General features: G+C 56.5%; 1 long non-coding RNA gene across 1 annotated transcript; it reads left to right on the top strand.

Moving 5' to 3' along the window:
• The first annotated feature begins 4,456 nt into the window (after positions 1-4,456).
• LOC137772845 (uncharacterized) lies at positions 4,457-21,292 on the top strand. Its single transcript, XR_011075595.1, has 3 exons — positions 4,457-4,547; positions 16,519-16,675; positions 21,063-21,292. It is a non-coding gene; the product is annotated as an uncharacterized lncRNA (long non-coding RNA).
• Positions 21,293-22,118: the final 826 nt, after the last annotated feature.

Raw genomic sequence — 22,118 nt, 5'->3', positions numbered from 1 at the left:
GCCCTCTCCAGTCCCTCTGTGTCTGAGGTCCTCCCTAACCCTCCATCACCTCCACGCTCCCTGGGGGACCTCCCTTCCTCCCTCCCCCACCAACCCTATTTGCTCGTGCAGTCTCGCTCTTTGTCTTGGGCCCCACTATTTACTTCGCGTGAATGGCAAAAGGTAGGGTTGCTTGAAAACAGGAAAGAAAAAAGCCTTGATGTATATTTTTAATTGTGGTAAAATGTATGATCTTTAAGCCTATAGCTCAGTGGCATTATGTACGTTCACTTAATGCTGTGCAACCTTCACCACCATCATCCCCAGAACTCTTTTCATCTCTCAAACTGAAACTCTGTCCCCAGTGACACTAACTCCCCCTCCCTCTCCCTCAGCCCCTGGAAACCACCATCTACATTCTGTCTATGAATCAGACTCTAGGGGCCTCATGTAAGTAAAGTCATTCAGTACTTGTTCTTTGTGACTGGTCGATTTCATGAACATAATGTCCTCAAGGCCCGTCCGTGTTGTAGCCTGTGTCAGGATTTCCTTCCTTTTTAAGGCTGAATAATGTTCCATTGTGTGGATGGACCACATGTTGATTATCCATTCATCCTTCTACGGATGGACATTTGGGTTTCCTTCAAATTTTAGCTACTGTGACTAATGCTGCTGTCAATATGGGGGTACAATATCTGTTTGGGACCCTTCTTCTAATTATTTGGAATTGCCAGATGGTCTGGTAATTCATTTTTAATTTCTGAGGATCCTCCGTACCGTTTTCCACAGCAGCTGCACTGGTTCACACTCCCACCACCCGTGCACGAGTGTTCCAGTTTTTCCACATCCTTGCCAACATTTGTTATTTTCTGAGGAACATTTTTTTAAAACCTCTGTTCATTGACAAACACCTCCTGAAGATCCACTGTGTTCCTGGCCCTCTGCTGGCCTGCACGGCCTCCACAGGCCAACATCCAGGCTGTCAAAGGAGGGCCGCGGACCGAACAGGTGCTGCGGGCAGGCGTCTCCGCTGGCTGGGCGGCAGGGTGGCTTCCAAGAAGGATGCATTTTCATCCTTCATTTTTAAGCTGAAGAAACTGAGGCTCAGAAATCCTAAAGTTGCTACCTAATGTTGACAACTACTAAGAGGCAAAGCCAGGACTCTAATGTAGATCTTTCTAACTTCAAGCTGTAGTCGAGGGGCAGAGAGGCTCAGAGTGCCCATCCTCGGCCATCAAACCCAGACTTCCTGAGACATTTGGCCTTTTTCAACAAGACAAGACCCACAGGTGGGGGCCCATCCCTTTAGATGGGAAAGCGACCAGAAGCAGAGGCTTCCCTAAAGGGAGACGAACCAAGGATGCGGGAGCACATGCTGAGGTACGGTAACCCTCTCTCGGGTTCTCTTTACTGTTTCCCGGGTGCTAAGCTCCTGTGATCCTTGACGGAACCTTAGCGGACAAATATTGTATTTCTCGCCTGTTGTTGGGGAAACTGAGAGCCGTGAAAGTAGGTACCTTGTTACAGTTGTGTGGCCAGCAAGTCCCTGGGAAGGGACCTGACCCCAGCTCGTCTTGCACCGGGGCCCCATCTTCCTGCTGTAAAACGCTCTGTTTTTGAGTTTCTTTTTTTTTTTTTTCTTTTCTTTTTTTTGGCTGCATTGGGTCTTCGTTGCTGCGCGCAGGCTCTCTCTAGTGGCCGCGAGCAGGGGCTACTCTTCATTGTGGTGCGCGGGCTTCTCATTGCAGTGGCTTCTCTTGTTGCGGAGCTCGGGCTCTAGGCACGCGGGCTTCAGTAGTTGCAGCACGTGGGCTCAGTAGTTGTGGTGCACAGGCTTAGTTGCTCCGCGGCATGTGGGATCTTCCTGGACCAGGGCTCGAACCCGTGTCCCCTGCACTGGCAGGTGGATTCTCAACCACTGCGCCACCGGGGAAGTCCTGGTTTTGAGTTTCTTCTCAAAAATGGGGCTTGCACTTCATGAGGTTGTCAGCATCATTGCGTCAGATGCTGAGAGTTAGTGACGTGGAGATGTTGGCGGTTGTTAGGTTAAGCTTGGCATTTATCACGAGCTCCTTTGAGGGGAGGGAAGGTATCCTATTGCAGTGTTTCCTAAATTTTAGTCACATATATTCTGCCTTCAAAATTTTGTTTATAATTATGTAAATATTATCTAATTAACATTTATGATGACAAATATTATTTATTCAATACACTATTATCTATGTAAAATGTGACTTCTCAAAATACATTTAAAAGTCCTGTTATTTTTTTAAAATCTTTAGGTTGACTCACTTTTCAAGTTGAAATGTCTGCTTTAGCATCACTGTAAGCAATGAAAACTTGTAAATACACAAAGTGGATGTGCTTGTTATATATCTATTTTCCAATATCTATTTAAAATAAATAATAATGACTGAAATAAAAAGGCCCACCCTGAACCATCTGAAACACCCCTCCCGGGGAGACACCAAGTTCCTCAGGCCCCCATCTTCCCACAGCACCCAGCATGGTCTTTGTGTCACAGTGTTCATCAAATGAATGGAGTATTTAATCAATTAGAAAGAATTAATTTCTTGATTGACTATTGACTTCATGGGAAATACATTCCACCCCTAACCTGGTCACTTTCATAAGCAGTGACATCTCCTATTAATGAAAATGCTGTAATACACTTGTTTCTTTTTTTAAAGAAGGTTCAAGGGTTCAGTTTGCAGAAATGGGACATGGCAGGTCCTAAAGACACGCCTCCCCCGGGGACCACGCACCGTCTGCCCACTGGCCTCTCGAGGGCCCGTGGGGGGGTCTCTAGCGCTCAGGCGGGACAGGCTGGGAGGGGCAGGCTCCCTCTGACCCCCCAGGAGCGACCCCACCCCGCGCATTCACTCTCACCCCGCGGACTCTGTGATTCCGGTCTCACATCCCTGCTGCCAGGGGCCTGGACGGCTCCCGGGACGCAGCTCAGCGGCTGCTTTCCATGGCAACGAACAGCTGCAGCAAATTCAAGGTCTTCTGACACTTAGGGCCCCAGTCACCGTGTGCGACATTAAACTTTGAAGGAAAAAAAGAGAACCGCTTAAGTTTGGATAAAAGTATCTTTTCCTCTTCTACTTTTGAAGCAAGTGTGAGGGCTGGCGACGGGCAATTAATTCTCCGACCGTGAGAAGTGCCCGCCTCTCTGGCCACTTTCTTCCTCCCTCATCTGTGACCCGCGGGCGGCCCTGGGGGTCTCTGTGCGCCTTCCAGCTGGAGCCAGGGCTCCCATCACCATGGTGACCGGGATGGGTTACAGAAGAGAAGATTCTGCGGAGGGCGCTCTCCCACTTGAGGGTCTAGGAGGCGGGGTGGGGGGGGGGGGAGAGGCAGGGGTCTGCACGCTTCCACTCATCCCAGATGCCTTCTTCTGCCGCGACGACTCTGAAGGCAGAAGGGCCCTCAGAAGTCCCACTGGAGATGCCGGCAAAAAATCCAGCTATTTAACACAGCTATTTGGACAATAGCGAGACTTGTGGGGCCAGAATATTTGAGTGAGAGTTGGGTGGACCCTAAGCATCCTGGTCAAAGCTTCCTTCTGGGGACGTTGGGCAGGAACATGGCCCCTTGAAGGATGGGCCAAAGGGGAGGAGAGAGGGGGTGAGAGGGGGGTGTCGGGGGCAAGGTTGGGGGAGCAAACCCGGTCCTTCCCAGGACGTTGCCCAGTGAGCTCCAAGGAACTTTCGGCCTCTTCCGCTGACAGGGAGTCGGAGAGGGCGGGGCTAAGGCCCTGGCAGGCTCCTCCCCCCGCCCCGCCCCCGCGGGCGCCCACCGGGGATCCGCGGGAGCACAGGGCGGGGTGCAGTCGGCGTCAAGGCGCCCGCCGGCCGCTCACCCTTCCCGGGCTCCTGGAGGTTCCCTCGGCCCCGCGTGCCGAGGCCGGGGCGCGAGCGAGAACCCCCGGCCAGCATGTTCCTGGAAGCCCAGCAAAAGCCCCCTGCAGCCCCGGGCGATGAATGACTGCTTCGCAATTAGAAAGCAGCACCAGCAACGAAAGCAAAACCTCAGGTCGGGGGAAAAACGGACCTCTGCTCATCCGACAGCCCAGGCCTCGGGGCGCCCCCCCGGCGCCAGCAGCGTGGGCCCCCTCGGGGCTCTGCGTCCCTGGGGGCCTGGGGCGGAGCCACCCTCCCCCGTGCGAGGGCTCTGCCTTTCCCCTGCGGCCTCGCGCCTGGGTCTCCTCCAGGGTGTCCACCAGCCGCGCGGTCCCCTCGGACCAGGGCGCCCGCAGGCTTTCTCGAGCTGCGAGGCCCCCGTGGGGCTCGGCTGGGAGCTCCCGCCCTGGCGCTGCGGGGCTGCGGCGTCAGCGGGGCTGCGGCGTCAGCGGGGCCGCGTCGGCGGGGACCGCGGGGCGGCGGAGGGGCGGAGCCTGAGGCCGGAAGGCGGGGCTGGCGGCGGAGCCCGCGGGAGCCGCGCATGCGCTGAGCAGAAAGCCGGAAAGGCCGCCGCTGCCTCCTCAGGTGCCTCTTTGCATGTCTCCTGGGGTCACTGCCGCCTCCTCGCCGGGAGGGGAAAATGAGTGCCACGCGGGGTTTCCTGTGAGTCAGAAACTGGTGTGCTCGCTGCTCTGGGTGGTGGGCGCGAGGGCACAAGAGGGGGAAGGCCGCGGCGACACCCTCGGGCGAGGACGCGCCGGCATCGCTGGTCCAGCCTCTGCCTCCTGCCCCCCGGCTCCGGGTCCGCTGGGTCCAGTGGCCGCTCCACAGAGCCACTGTGGAAAATTAAATTATATAAACGTGGAATACACCATATTAAAAGAAAGGCAGCAGGTCCTCCAAACACTCAGTATTTCCAAATTGTTTGGCTACCGTTTACTGTCGTCTCTGCGCTGGACACTATGTGCGTAACCGTGTCTGCGCTGCGGAGACACTACACGGCCCTGAGCCTCCGCCCGGGTCTCCCGACTGCGCCCCTGTGACCACGGTGGGAGCGTTCGCCCCACGGCCCTCGGGGGCCGTGGCACCTCCTCCAGCCCGGCCCGCGGAGAGGAAGGTGCGGGTGGGAAGGACCCAGGGCCTCCCGAGCGGGCCCAGGGGAGGTTTATAGGGGCGAGGGGAGAACGCGCGCTGCTCCCGGACTTCAGGCTGGCCCTGCTCAACTCCGCCGGCCACTTGCTTCTGCGGGGCCTGCTCTTCCACACCCGACGGCGGCCGCCCCGCACTGTGGCTCGCTGGCCCTCTCTCTGCGGTCCCCGTTCCCCTTCTCTTGGCCAGGGAGATGCGCCACGGACCTCTCCCGGGTGCAGACTCTCCAGTCCCACCAGCAGTGTGTTTCCTGGAGCCCCTCCCTGGGCCGGGGCACAGGAGAGGCAGCCCACACCCCCCGCCCCGGGGCAGGGGACACACAGGCGTTGCCTGCCGTGCAGTCTGTCACCCTAACTCTCTCTGAGGCAGGAGAGGCGGTAGGGACCTGGGCAGGGTAACCCCCAGATCACTTCCCGATTTCTTTCCTAAGCGGGCTTCTGCTCCTCTCTGGTCACTGGCTGCTGCACCAGCCCGGCGCCCCACAAGCAAGAGGCGAGCTCGGGAGAGACGGGGTGTAACGCGTGTGCTTCCGGGGAGGATGGGCTTGGATGGACCCTGAGCGTCGCTCCTCCGTGGGGTGGGGCAGCTACAGAGCGCCCGGTGCAGGCTTGCTCGTGGGCTTATCCTGGAGAGCAAGCACGGAGCCTCTGCCCGTGGCCTGCACATGGTGAGTGCTCCTTCATCGTAGCCGTATTTGCCATCAGAAAAGGGACCCCCAAGGGCAGGGCCATGGCCACGTTTGTGCAGTGCCTCAGCGGGCACACACGCTGAGGAGCTCTGTCCCTTTGCGTTTGTGTGCGTGTGTTGGGGGGGGAGGGTTCAGCAGGGACCACCCACTGCTCCAAGCTCATCACTGCCTGCAGCGCAGCAAACCTGCCACCTAAGAGGAGGTGCCCCCGCAGGGAGGCCTGGTGAGAGGGCTGTCGCCTTCGCAGCCCCTTGTGGTGGGAGGAGTCACCAGGGCAGGCCCTCCAGGACACAGGCCCAGCAGCCCCAAGAGGCTAACCTCCACCTGTGGACTCTCTCGGGAAGGTCCAGGGTCCCAGGTGGGGTCAGCCAGCAGGAGAGATGCACCACAATGGCCTGGTTAGAGGGGAGTCCCTTGGGCCCAACAGAGCAGGTCACACCCTGCTCTTCCCAGCAGCCGCCTCCCCCCCCCACCCCACCCCCCCCCCCACCCCCGTCCTGATGCCCTGCTCTTCCCAGACCTAACAGTTTAACTCAGCAGGGGTGGGAAGAGGGATATACAAGAGGGCAAAAATATACAAGGGAAAGTGGCCCAAATGGCAGGCTCAGCCCATCTCCCAGCTGTTTCCACGGCACCATTGGTTCTGTCCCATGCTTGTCACCCAGGCCAGGAAGGCACGTGGCGATGAGACGCCCAGGTGAGCGGCGTGGCTTTCTGGGGTAAGGACTGCCTCAGACCCCAGCCCTTGACCCCGACACGGGCTTCACACCTTTGAGTGGGTTGTGTGCACCGCATGGGTGACCTGCGTTCTGTCTGCCGTATCCTGTTCCTGAAACACTGAAGGTCAAGGCTGATTATCCAGATGCAAACAGGGCCCCATGGAACAAGGGGAGACTATCGTGTTGTTGTTTCTACAGGCCAGGTTTCTACCAAGTGGCTGAAATAATGTTCGAACTGTCGTGTAGACAGAGGGGCCCCTTTCAGAGGGTGTGCGTCTGGGGTCTGTTTTCTACATCTTTATTCCAATGATGTTATTCTCCTAATTTGGACACCTTAAATTCAGCTGCATACCCATACCGCCGTTATGTCAATATTAGTAATCCCAACTTCTTGTTTAATTTGCATGCAAGATAGGGATCGCCTGTAAAAGGCACTGACAGAGGCAGTGCTCTATTTTTAGTGAAAGAGATGTTATCTCCAAATTACAGGGAAATGATTACATCAAGGTCCTCTGTTGATGAAATAAATAAACCATGAGAAAGAAATAACGTGTATGAGTCGTTGAGAACCAAAGCTCGTTGGCTTTCTTGCATCTGAAGGTCCCTTTGCCCACAAGTGTCGTCCAAGTGAACAAGTCGCGTGGCCGTGCGCCCTTCGTGGTTCAAGGAACAGCGACTGTGACGCTCCTCTACGTCCCAAGAAAGTCCTCGACCACAGCCCACCAGGGCAGGCGAGTGTGTTTAGGGGGACGAGAAGCAATGTGTCCCTTTGGCTTTTATGTGCAAACTCGTGGTGGACGTCCTTCCACTCTTCTGGACCCAGAGACGGAGGTGCAGGGCGGGGAGGCTGTGAAGACAGAGACCCCTGGACGCGGGGTCTTGAGCCCCAGTGCCACTTCTGCAGGGGTAACCTTGACAGTCTTCTGACGTCCTTGGGCTCAGGCCTCCCCAGGTGCAGAGCGAGGTCGGCCTGGTCCCCTCCGCTGCCGTAGCCACACTCTCCCTGGGCCGGGGTCCTCACAGGGTGACCTCCCTCCAGGGTTCTGGGAAGGACGCCCCTTCCTCAGAGGGCCGGTCAGGTACTTCGAGTTGTTAAAAACGTGTATCAGAAAGCGCCCATGTTCCATTTCTCTGATAGTTAGTGATGTTGAGCAGCTTTTCATGTGCTTTTTGGCCATCTGTATGTCTTCTTGGGAGAAATGTCTCTTTAGATCTTCTGCCCATTTTTTGATTGGGTTGTTTGTTTTTTTGACATAGAGCTGCATGAGCCGTTTGTATATTTTGGAGATTAATCGCTTGCTGGTCGCTTCGTTTGCAAATATATATCTCCCATTCTGTGGGTTGTCTTTCTGTTTTGTTCCAGACGGGCTTGGATACGGGGCTTGATGTTTACAAAGACACGGTTCCTGTGGGGGGATGGGGTGGGAATGCTGGACTCCCTGCCTACTTTTCCTGTAAAACCTAAACCTGTTCTAAAAGATAAAGCCTTCGGATTAACAAGAAGATGGTATCACTGCCGTCTGGGTGATTACAGTCAGCGCCATGCTTAGCCTGCTGGGACCTTTGTGCAGATTAGACAGGGCACCTCTTTCTTAAGGCATTTTATTGCCAGCAACCAGGGAGTTGTGCTGGTAACTATATAAATGTTGTATATGTCTATATTTATAAATATGGACACAAGACTGAGGGTCGTGCAGTGTAAGACCTACACGGCAGTGCACGGAGGCCCTGCTTCTCCGTCAGTCCACGGGGGAAGCAGACACACAAATTAGTTACCTGACGGAAAGGCAGGATGAGCCAAGTCCAATAACGAGCAGAAAACAAAACCACGGGAAGGCAGAGGATGAAGAGAACAGCGCGGCCGGGAAGACAGATGTCGGAGGCAAGAAAAGAAGTGGGGCCGGTGAACGGACTGAACCCTCGCCGTCTGCGGTCACTGTTCGAGCGAGCAGAGGGTCTGTGACGGGCTCCCGGCCTGGCTCTAAGGACGAGGGTCTGCGCGAACCTTGAGGCCATGCAAACACGAGACACTGAGTGGCCTCACGACTGTCCTGGGCGACACTTACACCAGGAAGGGACTGTCCTCTTCACTCTGGGTGTCACAGCCCCCAAAGCAGCCTTGGAACTCACTCTGCCCCGCAGGGCTGAGGCCATGACCGTAGCACAGGGCGTGAGCGGAACTGTCTCCCGGTGGTGGAGCCTTGGCTCCTGCCCTCGCCTTTGCCCAGATGCCCACGGAAACATATTTGGAGACGGCTGAGCCCCGGTTGGCGCCCACTGGTTTCCGGGTCATGGCTTTAGCCTTCCTGCCCTCGTTCACAAGACAAATACACTAAACCAGCCTGGCTCCACGGAGAGCCGCCCCCTGTCCGTGTCCGAATGAGCCACCAAAGCTCACGCCCAGCGGGGGCAGAGGCATCCCTGGAGCCCCTGCGTGGTGTCCTGCAGGGCAGGGCGGGCGGGGCGGCCAGCCGGGGTGGGATCCAGGCCACGTGGGAGCGGGGCAGCCACGGCCGGGCAGAGCCCTGGGAAGAAACAGGGTGGTGGGGTCCCATCCACCAGCGCTTGTCTCGCATCCCAGCCGCCCTGTCGAGGGAGAGGCTGCAGGAGAAAGGCCAGAGCTGCCGGATCACAGAACACACGAGCCGTCCTCACCGCGGAGGCTGGGGAGACGTGGGCTCGAAGAGGTAGATCTTTAAAATTGGTGGCACTCTCCACTTCCATTGTGTTTTTCCAGAAATATTCCATTTTCACTCTAACTCTCCAGCTATATTGTTTGTGGATATTTACATGTAAGTAGTGAATGAACAAAAACAGTCACATAGAAATTATACTCATCAACTTCAGGACAGCGACTAAATCTTTTAGACATTAGTGGGGGGTAGGCAGACGGGCGTCTGTTATATTAGTATCTGCGTGTTTGAAATATTTCATTAACAAATAAACCTCCACCAAAGAAGCTATACGGATGGCAAGTAAGCATGTGGATAGATGTTCAGTATCATTAGTCATTAAATAAATTCAAATTTAAACTATAACAAGTTCTATATGCCTACTGGAATGGCTAAAATAAGAAAGAAAAAACCTGACAAGAGCAAGGGTTGACAAGGATGCAGGGCAACCAAAACTCTCATAGGTTGTTGGTAAAAAGGCAAATGTGAGAACCAGTTTGAAAAAGTTTGGTGGTTTCTTAATAGAGTTAAACATACACTTACCATATGACCAAAATATCCCACTACCAGGTATTTAACCAAGAAAAATGAAAACTTATGTTCACATAAATTATTTCTTAAATTCATTTTTTAAGTGAAAGGAGCCAGACTCAGAAGCTACCTACTGTATGATTCCACTTATATGACATTTTGGAAAAGTCAAGAAATGATCAGGACAGAGAAAAGATCGGTGGACACCATGGGTACAGATGTGGGAGTTTGGGGAAGGCTGACTGGTGGTGGTCACCCAACTCTGTGCATTTGTCAAAACTCGAGAACTGCACATCAAAAAGAGTGAATTTTACTGCATGTACATTAAGGAAAAAATAAATCTACATCTAAAGTAGGTTTACCTAGTGACTTCAGATCTCAGGAAAATCATTTTCCGTTCTGAATGTCATAGAATTCTGTTTTTCTAATCGGTAACATTCCTCGAAGTGCTGACTTAAATTTCAGAAAGAAAAACAAAGGAAAGAAGCTGACATCACTGACACCTTCTGTGGGTCCCAACACGGAGGGCCAAGAAACGGTCGGAAAAGAGAGGCCAGCCTCCAGAAGGCCACGGCGAGCACCTGAAAGCCACAGAAGTTTCAGTCGGAAGGCATTTCTGAGATCGCAGTTTGCTTCTCCATCAGTGTGGAAGCTGAGGCCCCGTGTGCTCCGTGTGGGCTGAGGACGGAGAGGGGAGAGCGGACAGCGGGGCAGGTGCCCCGAGGTGTGAACCTGGTGCCCCCCTGTGTCTGTCACCAAACTCCCATGGCCCTTTCCCTTCCCTTGGCATTTCTCTCTTGCTGGACAAAGTTTCAAAATGCCAGGATCCAAGAAATCTTCAGCAGCCCCAGCCAGGTCCCCCGAGCATAGAAAAGTCAAAATCCCGTGGTCACTCCTTTCTTGGCCTGCCCGCCTGCTGGCTCCCCCAAGACTCTGGGAGCCCGCGGTTTGAAGATGCGGTGGGGTCACTGGGCGGTCGGCAATCTCCCTTCACTGTAGTTCCGGGGCTGCCAGTGCTATGGGCTGTGTCTCGCTCATCCCACATCCCCAGAGACCGACAGATCGTTCCGGTATCATTGATTTGTGAAGATGTGCAGAAAAAAAGAAAGAGCAGGGCACCTGGGCTCGGACTCCTGCCTCTGGCTCTGCCTCTCCCAGGAAGGCAGAAACTCCTGAGACATAAAAGAGCAGATCTTTTGGGGGAAAGCTAACTAATCTTCGATAGGTTATTTGCACAGCACCTCAGACCACACACACTCAGAATGAGTATTTCATAATTGAAATGAGAATTACCTTAATTGCAGAACCAGCCAAGGGATTTCTAAAGAGAGTGCGCTCAGTCCCCTTTGGCCCAGCTAGAATGCGCAGGCACTCCTGTGTGCTGCGCTGTCTGTTCTCTATGCCGGGGGCCTCGCCTATGAGACCACTGGTCGTGCGGGGCAGCAAAGGCACAGCAAGGAAGAGCAGCGGCCAAGACGAGCGGTCAGAGCAGGGACCCATCTCACTCTCCGCAGGACTGATCAACGTTCGCTTTCACAGGGAGAACGCCCAGGTCAAACTCAGTTCTTCAGTTATTAGAATTGCCATGTGGTTCCCCAAATTCTTGGCCTTAGTCACCGGCACGAGCCGAAGTGCAAGAGGAGGTCTGCCTGCAAGCTGGCCTCCTTTGTTTCTGATTAAGATGAACTTTGTGTTAGAAAGGGAAAAGAAACAAGTCTTTCTGAGGTGTTAGGGCCGGAGTTTGGGCTTGGGACCTGCAGAGATAGGAGTTCTGGCCCAGAGGCTCTCCTACTCCACAGGCTGCAGGAGAAACCTTGGAGCCGTTGCCCCGAGGGACGGGCACCTGCCAGCCCAGCAGGGAGGAGCCCTTGGCCTCCCAGCCTCTTGGCCCTGCGGCCTGGCCCAGGCTCCAGGTCTTGAGACACTTTGTGGTGGTCCCACATGTGGGCCTCAGAGCTAAACACTTCCGTTGAAGGGACCCTGAGTAATATTTGGCTGTTTCCCCAAATCAATCTCACCGGCAACTATTGTGAATACTCAGAAGAATGCATTATGTTCCACTCTGGAAAGAGTTCCAGAAGGAGGACACTGCCTGTGACTCTGAGGTTTTTATACACAGAACATAAAATTGACCACCTTGACCACTTTTAAGTGAGAGCTCAGTGGCCTTAAGTACATTCACACTGTAGTGCACCCATCACCGCCAAACTCTCTTCTTCTCTGAAACTGAACCTCCGTCCCCATTAGACACGGACTCCCCACCCCCTCCTCCAGCCCCTGGCACCCACCCTCCTGCTCTCTGTCTCTGTGAATCTGATTCCTCCAGGGACCTCATGTGAGTAGAATCACACGGTACTTGTCTTTTTGTGACTGGTTTATTCCACTAGGCATCACGTTCTCAAATTTCATCCATGTTGCACCAAGTGTCAGGATTTCCTTCCTTTCTAAGGCTGAGTAAGATTCCACTGTTTGGATGGAGCACATTGTGTTTACCCATCATCCTTCCACGGATGAACACTGGGGTTGCTTCCACCTCCTAGCTATTGTGAACAATGCTGCTGTGAATATGGGGGTACGAATATCTCTTGAGACCCCACTTTCATGTCTTTTGGGTGCACACCCAGACGTGGACTTGCTGGACCGCGTGGTAGTTCCACGTTTGATTTTTTGAGGAGACTCCATACTGGCTTTCCACAGCGGCTGCCCCGTGTCTCACCCCCGTCCTGCCTTGGTCAGCGTGGGCTGCCGCAACCAGCTACTGGGCGTTTATAAGCAAGAAGGGTCTACTTCTCACGGCTCTGGAGGCTGAAGGCCAAAGGGTGATGCGGGCAGGCTTGGTGCCTGGGGAGGACACTTCCGGGTTCGTAGACAGTCATCTTGTGGCCGTGTCCTCACATGGTGGATGGAAAGGGCAAGGGAGCTTCCTGCGGTCTCTTTTACAAGGCCACTAATCCCAGGAGGTGAAGCCTTAGGACCCGGTCACCTCCCAAAGCCCCCATATCCTCATTCCCTAAGCCTGACCCTAGCCCTGACCCTAGCCCTAGCCCTGACCCTGACCCTAGCCCTAGCCCTGACCCTGACCCTAGCCCTAGCCCTGACCCTAGCCCTGACCCTGACCCTGACCCTAACCCTAGCCCTAGCCCTGACCCTGACCCTAGCCCTAGCCCTGACCCTGACCCTGACCCTAGCCCTAGCCCTGACCCTAGCCCTGACCCTAGCCCTGACCCTGACCCTGACCCTAACCCTAGCCCTAGCCCTGACCCTGACCCTAGCCCTAGCCCTGACCCTGACCCTGACCCTAGCCCTGGCCCTGACCCTAGCCCTGACCCTGACCCTGACCCTGACCCTAACCCTAACCCCATTACTTTGGGGTTGGAATTTCAGCATACGCACTCGGGGGAACACAGACGTTCAGACCACAGCACCCCAGGACTGAATTTTCTTTAAGTTAGAGACAGACAGGTGCAGTTTTAAGTGAATGGAGTTGGTGGGTAACTGTGGGGGTGGGAGCAGGAACCCCAGATCAGCCCACCACCAGCCATCCAGCATTTTCAGGGGCCTCTTCAAAAGATGTGTCCTTGGGGGAGTTTTTTGTTTGTTTGTTTTTTAGGGTGTGGTGGGAGAAACTATTGCCTTTTTCAACCGCATAGCACAGGAAGATCAGCTCAGTGCTTTTTTTTTTTTTTTTTTTTTTTTAAGAATGAACCAGTTTTTTTGTTTTTTTGTTTTTAATGTGATGAGCCATTTATTTATTTATTTGTTTGTTTGTTTGTTTATAGCTGTGTTGGGTCTTCGTTTCTGTGCGAGGGCTTTCTCCAGTTGCGGTGGCTTTCTCTAGTTGCGGCGAGCGGGGGCCACTCTTCATCGCAGTGCGCGGGCCTCTCACTATCGCGGCCTCTCTTGTTGCGGAGCACAGGCTCCAGACACGCAGGCTCAGCAGTTGTGGCTCACGGGCCTAGTTGCTACGTGGCACGTGGGATCTTCCCAGACCGGGGCTCGAACCCGCGTCCCCTGCATTAGCAGGCAGATTCTCAACCGCTGCGCCACCAGGGAAGCCCCTTGGTGGAGTTTTGAAGGAAGGCACTTTGTCAGGAGGCAGGGAGGGACACAGACGTGCTGCGCAGCGCCCATTCAGAGTCCCCGGCGGAGCAGGGCCATTGCCACGTCCTCAATGTGGACTGCGGGGAAAGCCCAGGGGGTAAAGTGCAGCAGCTTAAACCTGGCAAGAGCTGGGGGCTCAGTGCACCTGGGGGACAGATTGGGTTTTCAGATTTTGGGGTTTTTTTTGGCAAGGAGGGTAGATCTAGGAGAATCAACTGCAGGGACCTGCTGACGTGAATTCAGACGCTTCGAGGGTAATGATCACAGTAAACATGCAAATAGCCATGATTCACAGGTGTTAACTTACTGATTCCCTAACACAGCTCCACGAAGGAGGAACTATAAGCCGCCACTTTACAGAGGTGAAGTGAGTCAACCAAGGTCACGTGGCTTACGGGGAGGAACTCGGATTCAACTCCGGGCTGTCTGGCTCCAGAGCCCAGGCCTCTGTGCACTGTTCTGTCTTTGCACAAAAAAGCGCCTTGAAAACCCAGACGCCTGCCCTCGAGGTGAGGGCGATGCAGGTGGGGAGACAGAAATGAATGAACAAACAAACAAGATACATAGCACAGGGGCTGTCAAATATAAATATTTTTGGCTCTACGGGCCAAAAGGAAAAGCCGAGAGTGTTCTGTCCGTCTCCATGGCAGCTACTCGATGGCCCCACTGGGTCGAGACGGCAACAGACAACACAGCCGAGAATCCCGTGACCGTGGCTCCAATTCAAGTCCGTTTATGGAAACTGACATTTCATGCCTGATGAGCTTGGGCCCCCAGAACGGGGGGCGAGGGGACTTGCACCTTCATTTTTGTCTTAGACGCATCTCTACCGGATACCATAGAAGGGTCTGCAAACCACGGTCCACAGGTCCAGTCCAGCTTCTTAGTTCCACCATATTTGACCTCACTGAACAATTTCCATTATCTACAGCAGCACCAGGAGTTGCTCTGGTGCCTTAAATGACCTTGTCAGCCCAAAGTGTAAATAAAGTGACTTTTAAACCATCTATACCACATGCCAAGCACACAGCCTGGGGCATGTGCTCAGGGCAGCTCCAACAGTTCCTGAGGTTGGGGGGGGGGGGCTTTTGCTCCATCTGTGACCCTCCTGCTACCCCCTCCGCCAGGATTATTGTGAAATAAATCCCAGGCATCACACCAAGAAATAAATTGGTTTTAAAAACACATATGCCTTAGAAAACTTTTTATTTAACATAAATATATCAAGCAAATCAATTAAGGATTATATTAAATGTCCATGAATTTGTATTGCTTTAGATTCATCTGAGTTTACCAGAAAAACCCTCAATATTTCCTGATATAAATGCACCAAAGACATCTCACTAATCTAGTTGAACTGAAATCAGATTTCAGGGCACACTCATTTTCAAAAAAACACAAAAAGCCAAGGCCAAAGAGAACATCACGCAATATTAGAAAACACAGGAAGGTTTAATTTCCCCGGAGAGCCATGCTGACCTGCGGTCGGGGGTATAACAAAGCCACTCCTGCCGGAGCTGGTGTGCAATCCAGAGGAAACCCAAGGACAGGATGTTTGCAGCCACTGCTCTGAGAAAGACGGGCTGACACGCATGCAGCTCGGACCAAAATTGTCCCTAAGAATCAGCACTCAGTGACCTGTAACCTGTGCCCTGGGTCACGATGAAATATCTAACGTTCATCCGGCACTTTTCAGCCAGCAAGGCACTTTCTCTCCCACGTCATTTCACTTGTGCCTCTAGGAACCTTGTTCAGAATCAGGAGAGCTTGGATCACAGCCTGTCCCTGTAAACCTCCGCATCTGGACACAGCCTCTCCCTCCGCTGGGAAGGGCCCTTCTGGTCACATCTTTCTGCTGAACTACATTTGTCCTCAACAGCCTGGCCAGAAAGAGGCCTCCAACCTCGGGGGACGGGGCTGGGGCAGGGCACGTGTCCTGGAGAGGACCAGCCAGCAGTGTCCCCGGGCGGCAATGTCCCCGCCCTCCCGGGGGATGGGGGGCAGGTTCCGGTCCTTCCACACCGGCCAGTCAGGGCCTCGGACACCCTGTTGCCTATGGTTGAGGCTGCGCCTTCACCTGCCAGCCTGTCCCAGCGCCACAGACAAAACCCAGTCACCGTCGCGGACTCTTCTGGGCTCCTCACCTTCTTTGCAGGTAAGCACGGCCGCGTCCTTGCAACGGATGAGATGTGAGAGGAAGCGCCACGAGTAACCCGCAGTGGCCGCCCTAAGAGCTGGCCTTCGCTCTGCCCCGCGTCCCGAGTCAGGACGGGGCCTCCTGCACCGCAGGTTGCAGTGGCCGAGCTCCGCGGCCTCGGGGTCCGCGGAGAGCGCCCCGCTTCAGCTCCAGACGCGCTTTTCCACCTGCGGACGAAGGTCAAGTCTGAAGGGTGGTTTAGCGGTGGGGCGCTGTGGGGCTGCGGGCTCGGTGCGTCCTGCCCTGCGGGGCCCGCGCGGCGGGCGCTGGTCTGCGTCCTCCGCGCCGGGGCACGCGGCCACCGGGACACCTTGCAGACGTGCGGCGACAGCCATCCCGCTGCCCCGGACATACTGAGGCGCGTTCCCGGGCCCAGGAACTCCTGTCTCAAGCATGGGACGGTCCTGGGCCCGTCTGGACAAGGTGGTCGCCGCCACGTGGCCGTGGGCCCTTCCCTGCACTGGCCCCTCCCCCGGGCATAGGTAACCCCCTCAGAGGGAAGGGGTGACGCTTTTCGACCCAGGCATATTCTTTTCCTCCTCCTACAATATGCCGTTTCCTTTGCTGTTTTCCTCAGAATGCAGAGCCACGTGCATGGTGAGCCGCAGCGCCTGTGCCTCAGGAAGCGCGGGGCTGAGACCCCCAGGCCACGACGACCTGGACTCCTCTGCGCGTCCCGGAGCCCGAGGAGGCGCATGACGCCCCGCGTCCCACCGGCCGCAGCGGCCCTGAGGGTAAGCAGAGGGGCCGCGCGGGCTGCGCGTCCCCCCCTTCCGTCTGCTCCCAGACTGTGTCCCCAGAAAACGGGAAGACGGCGGCTGAGTGCCCTCCTGACGCACGCGACCAGGGAAGCTCCGGGCCGGGTGACCCTGTTCTAGAGCCTTCTCGCGGGTGAACGGTCGGGGGAGCGCTGCCTTCGGTGGGGGGAACGGTTCTCAGAACTCCCAGTTCCACCTTTGCGCCGGGGCGGGGCGGGCCCTCTCGCCGGCTGTCTGTACCGTGTCCGCACTGGGCACGCCGCGAACGTGCAGGGTGACCAGCCGGCCCCCTGCCCGCGCCCGCGGGGCTCCCGGGATGCAGGCTGGCCGCGCACGGAGGCTTTCTGCACGTCCAGGCTCCTCGCCGCCTGCACCGCTGTCCCCGTGGCAAGACCGGCCCATCGTCAATCCTGTCTGTGGCGTTTGGGGCGCAGGTGGGCTCGGGACAGACGGAGGAGCGGGGACGGCGGGAGCTCGCCTGGCACCTCACGGGGGGTGGGTGCCTATCTCACGAGGAGGTCAAGGCACGGAAGCGGGTAGCAGAGCCTCCCGGGAAGCTCTATGCCCTGCCCGGCCAGCAGCTGGACACCACCTGTGAGCAGGGGTCCCGCCTGCGGTGCCCCCGCCCTGGCGCCCCGGCCCCGGCGCGCACCTCCCACTCGACTCCTCACGGCCAAGGTCGGGCTGCTCCCGGGGCTGAGAAGCACCGCCTGCGCCGTCCCCGTCGCCGTCCCCGTCGCCGTCCCCGCTCAGAGATGCTCAGGGAGGCAGCTCTTCCGCCCCGCCCCCAGCCGCGCCCACCTGCAGGGACCCCAGGCTCTTGCCCTCCCCCGCTCCTGGCTCGGTGCCGACCCTCGTGCCCTGCAGGCGCCCGCTCACCACTCCGGACCCCACAGACCCTCCCTCAGGCATCATGGGGGCCCGTCACTGGTCAGAGCATTTAGAGCCTGGGGCCCGTCTGTGTGTTCCTGTCGCCGAACTCCCAGGCCCATAAGGGTCCCGGCGGCCCTGCTCGGCCTGTGAAGCACTCCTTCCTCAGCCCGTCCCCCGACCCTTCATCCCCCTGCCCGCCCCAGGCTCCCTCCTTGAGGGGACGGCCGTTCTCCGTCTTCACGTTTCCTGGCCACAGACCGGCTCGGTCCCTCCGGCCACCATAGCAAAGCACCACGGACGGGGCGGCTTCAGCGGCAGACATTTCTGTCCCACGTTTCTGGAGGCTGAGCCCAGGTCAGGGTGCCGCCCGGGCTGGTGTCCCGTCGCTCGCCCTGCTTGCAGTTGCCATCCTCTCGCTGTGTCCTCACAGGTCCCCTCAGAATGGCTTCTCATGAGGACACTAATCCCATCACGGCCCCCTTCCCCCCACGTGGCCTGATCAACCCCAAAGGCCCCTCCTAGCTGCACACCTTGGGGTCAGGCTTCAGCACACGATTCTGGAGCACACGTTCGTCCCATGGCAGGTGTCCCTCTTACCAGCGTCCCTCTGTCACCGCACGCTTTCTCCTTCTTCCAGTCATGCCTCCCGACAGCCCAGGTGGGGCTGGTGCTTTGCTCCCACCTGGAACGTCGGGCCCAGGCACTGTTGAAGGGGGCACGTGCACCCTTCGGGCACAGCACACCCTTTTGCTTTTCCTCATTCCTCTCCAGTGTTTGCCTGTAGTCACATCTGTCCGCGTGGCTGTCACTGTAGAATAAATCGCGGTACAAGTGACTCGAATACAATCAGCATTTTCTGTGTTGCTGCAGAGAACTCGTAATGTATGGCGTTAGTTCTCTGCTGTTAGCACGCAGGTTCCTCCATCACCCGCATTCCTGTATGTCCGCGATTATTCCCAGACGGTCACGTGTTGCCGTGGCGTGAACGATTCCCAGGAGGCCCGGGGCTCTGCAGGGCAGGCGTCTCCTCACCTCATCAACCTTCTCCCGCCGTTTAAACGGCTCTCAGATGTCTTCCTTTGTGTATTTTTATTTTTGGACTGTTCACGTTTGTCCTCCTCCTTCTCTTGGTGCTGGAAACACGCAGCTCATAAAACACCAAAGCACGTGCTGCTCTCTGACCTTCTAAAGGACCCCGGGAGGGAGGGGAGGAAGGACTGGTCACCCAGGAAGCATCGCCCGGGTGATACCGCCTGCTGCTGACTGGCCAACCGAGAGTCTGGTTCCTCTGATTCTTAGCTCGCCGGTCGGTCTTTAAAAATAATCATCAAGGTGACGGGCACACGTGGTAAAGACCGAAGGATGCAGCGCGGCTGCGGTGGAAGCCGCACGGGCCGTGCCTTGTCCCCGCCGGCCCCGTGTTCTCTGACCAGCCCCTGGCGGACGCCCCTGAACCCCGATGTTTCCCACCGCCCTTCCCCAGGGCATGGATTTTAAGCGAGTTCCTGCGCTCCTGCCCGGGGGCCACAGCTGCTCGAGCTTTTGCTGCTTGTCTCTGAGACTCAGAACCGTGCCCACATCTGGCGGAGCCCGGAGACCCTGGCCTCCTCTGTGAGCTGCATGGTGGCCCCAGAGCCCACACATTCCCTCCATCAGCGAACTGGCCCCGAGGACACGGATGTAATGCTCGGCCAGCCCTGTCCCTGGGGGGCTGACACCGCAGCCCTGCTCCCCTGGGCCACGGGCTCTCGCAGGGTCCCCGATGGACTACCTGGGCCCAAGGTGGGAGACGGTGGGAAACAGGACCAGGAAACGCTGGTCTTCGTTTCATCCCCAGGCTCAGCAGAGACCAGCGAGGGCCTCCTCGGAGCCAGAGGGCACGAGGGCACCCCTGGGGTCTCCAGCCCTGGAGGCGAGCGAGCCCGGAGGACACAGCTATGGTCAGGAAAGGCACACAGATGGGGGTCACGGAAAAAAGGACGATTCACTGAGAGAAACGTTTGCACATGAAACAACAGGGCTTCCTGGGGGCTGAAGAGGTGACCCCTCAACGCCCTGTGAGGCCCTTGATCCCACCCTGGACCAGAAACAACCGTGGTCGTCTTTTCTATCGAGAACATTAGTGAGATGATTGGTGAAGTCAGAATATTGCCTGGAGAGCAGATTGCAGGACCGAGGTGATGATTCTCGACATGGGTAACGAATGGTGCCAGGCTGTGCAGGATGCCTTTGTCTTTAATTTTAGGGAACACACAAGAATTCAGTGGTGAAGGAGTATGATGTCTGAGCTCCGAAACGGTTCAGGAAAAAAACGTGCAGAGAAAGAGGTGGGTGGGGAGAGGTAATGGGAAGCAAGTATAAAACACCAACTCAGAAACTGGGTGGAGGGAACATGGGAATTCTTTATACTATGGTAGCAACTCATGTGTAAGTCTAAATGATATCAAAATAAAATGTTGAAGAACAACCACACAGACAGGATGGGGTCAGATGAGGAACCCAGCCCACAAGCAGTAGCGCAGATGCGTGAGCCGAGGGGCGGCGGGCACCGGTGGGTGGGAGGACCCGGGCTCAGGGACCCTTGTGGGGCAGGAGCTGCGGGGAAAGAGGCGGGTGGGCCTGGACCCTCTCCCGGAACTCAGAACGCTCTCCGCTGGGGACCCTGCCACGCACAGTCCTGACTCTCAGGTGGTTTCCTTTCCTTCAGCTGAAGCTGTCTTTTTCCTCCACTTTCAATCCATCCGACTGGAGTTGATCCCCCCTCCGCCGTGAAAGGCTCCCTAGTTACTCAGCCTCTAATCTAACATAATCTGATCTGATCTGATGCTCCCTTAGAAACCAAGGCCCAGTTCTGCTCCTGCGCCGGAATCCCACCAGGGGACTTATTTGGCTTTTCGAGGTGGCCCTGGCTTCGTGGTCAGGCCTGTGTGCCTTTGTGTCGTCCGAGCTCTGCTGCTGACCCTCTGGGGCGACCCTGCTGGGGCTCTGCTGTCCACTGATCGGCCTGACAGCGTGACCCCAGCCTCTCCCACCACTAGACACTCGCTGGGACACAGCTGTACCCACCGCCAGCCTGCCCTCTTGGCCCTGCCTGGTGGGAGGATCCCGAGGGGGACAGTTGGCAGGGGGGAGCCTGGGGGTAGAACGGCGTGGGGAGGGGGCAGCCTGGAGGGGCGCCTGGGGTACAGCGTGGGAAGGCGGCAGCCTGCTGAGGCACAGAAGCAGGTATGTGGGGAATCCATGTGACAATGTTGTGCTGAATGAGTGTTGAATGAACTTGAAATCAAAGACGAAACCACAGCCCGTGAGAGGAAATGAGGATGGTTCTAGAGAGAGTGAGGCTGCATACGCAGCTCAGAAAGGATGGAAAAGCCGGGCCGGAGGGTGGGGTGTAGGGCGGGGCGGGGGGGGCGCCTCAGAAGCCCAGACTGTGTGAGGCTTTGGTTTTTCCTTTTCAGATGACGGTGGTGATTGTTTTCTTCTTTTTCAGACTTAGAAGTGATCCATTAGGGGATTCATAAGAATCACGGTAAACAAACAGCCTGGGCGCATCTTCGTGACCTGCTGGCGGCCACTGGTTTCCGTGGTTTCAGCGCCATTGTTACGACACAGAGTCTGGAACAAACACGGATGAGGGTGGAGAGCTGCACCCAGGAGCCCAGGTCTGGGCCTTTCCAGAAGCGGTCATGGGAACTGATCAAAGAAAATGGCAAAAAGTGGATTGGCAAAGACAAACGCATCTTTCCTCAATAAAGTGCATCTTGTATTAAAATTAGAGATTCCAGCTGGGAAACCACAGGGGCCATGGGCCCCTCAGGGAGCCGGGAATGGAGACGCCCTGATCCTCTGGGAGCGGACGGGCCCCCACGGGGGTCCCGCGCATCAGGAAGCTGCGGCAGTGGTCTACAGCAGGTCTGGCCCTCAAGGAGGGGACAGCGGGCGGGGGCCATGGACACTGGGGTCACGTGGGTGTCCAGAGGTCTCCACGGGCTCAGCGCCAAGTCACATTTTTAATGGAAATATTTGGAACCTGTCCCTTAACTCCTGCCCCAGGTTCCGATCTTGTGTGGGTCTGCCCGTTCCGGCTCTGGGCCTGGGCTTCCAATCCCTCTCCATCTGATTCCCAGGACCTGGCACCTGCCTGCCCGCCAGAGCTGCAGACCCTCCCCCAGCCCAGCCCCCACGCCACTCAGCAGGACGGAGAGCTGGATGCCCTCCGCGGGGCTGGGGGAGGGGCACAGGCAGGGGAGGGATTGCTTTAGCCGCGGCACCTAGAAAATTCTAGAGCAGATACAAGTTAGCAATGTGACGTGGGGGCACGCAGGTTTGAGTGACAACAGGAGGAAGGCTCCACTTGTGTCCCCCGGCGGCTGCCTGCCCGGGGCCCTGGCCTTCCACGGCTCGTGCTGGCGTGGACACAGGCGTCACCCGCAGCCTGTCCTGAGCGGCGGCGCCGGGGGCGAGGCTTTACCGCGTTGGGAACGTGGACGGCGGGTGAAGAGGTGGAGCTCACCTCTTCCAGCCTACATTGTGGTCGACGTGGTCT

This window comes from Eschrichtius robustus, chromosome 12, assembly GCF_028021215.1.
Source record: "Eschrichtius robustus isolate mEscRob2 chromosome 12, mEscRob2.pri, whole genome shotgun sequence".
Classification (NCBI taxonomy): Eukaryota; Metazoa; Chordata; class Mammalia; order Artiodactyla; family Eschrichtiidae; genus Eschrichtius; species Eschrichtius robustus.
The sequence above is the reverse complement of the archived record's forward strand: the minus strand, read 5'-3'. Positions and strand labels throughout refer to the sequence as shown.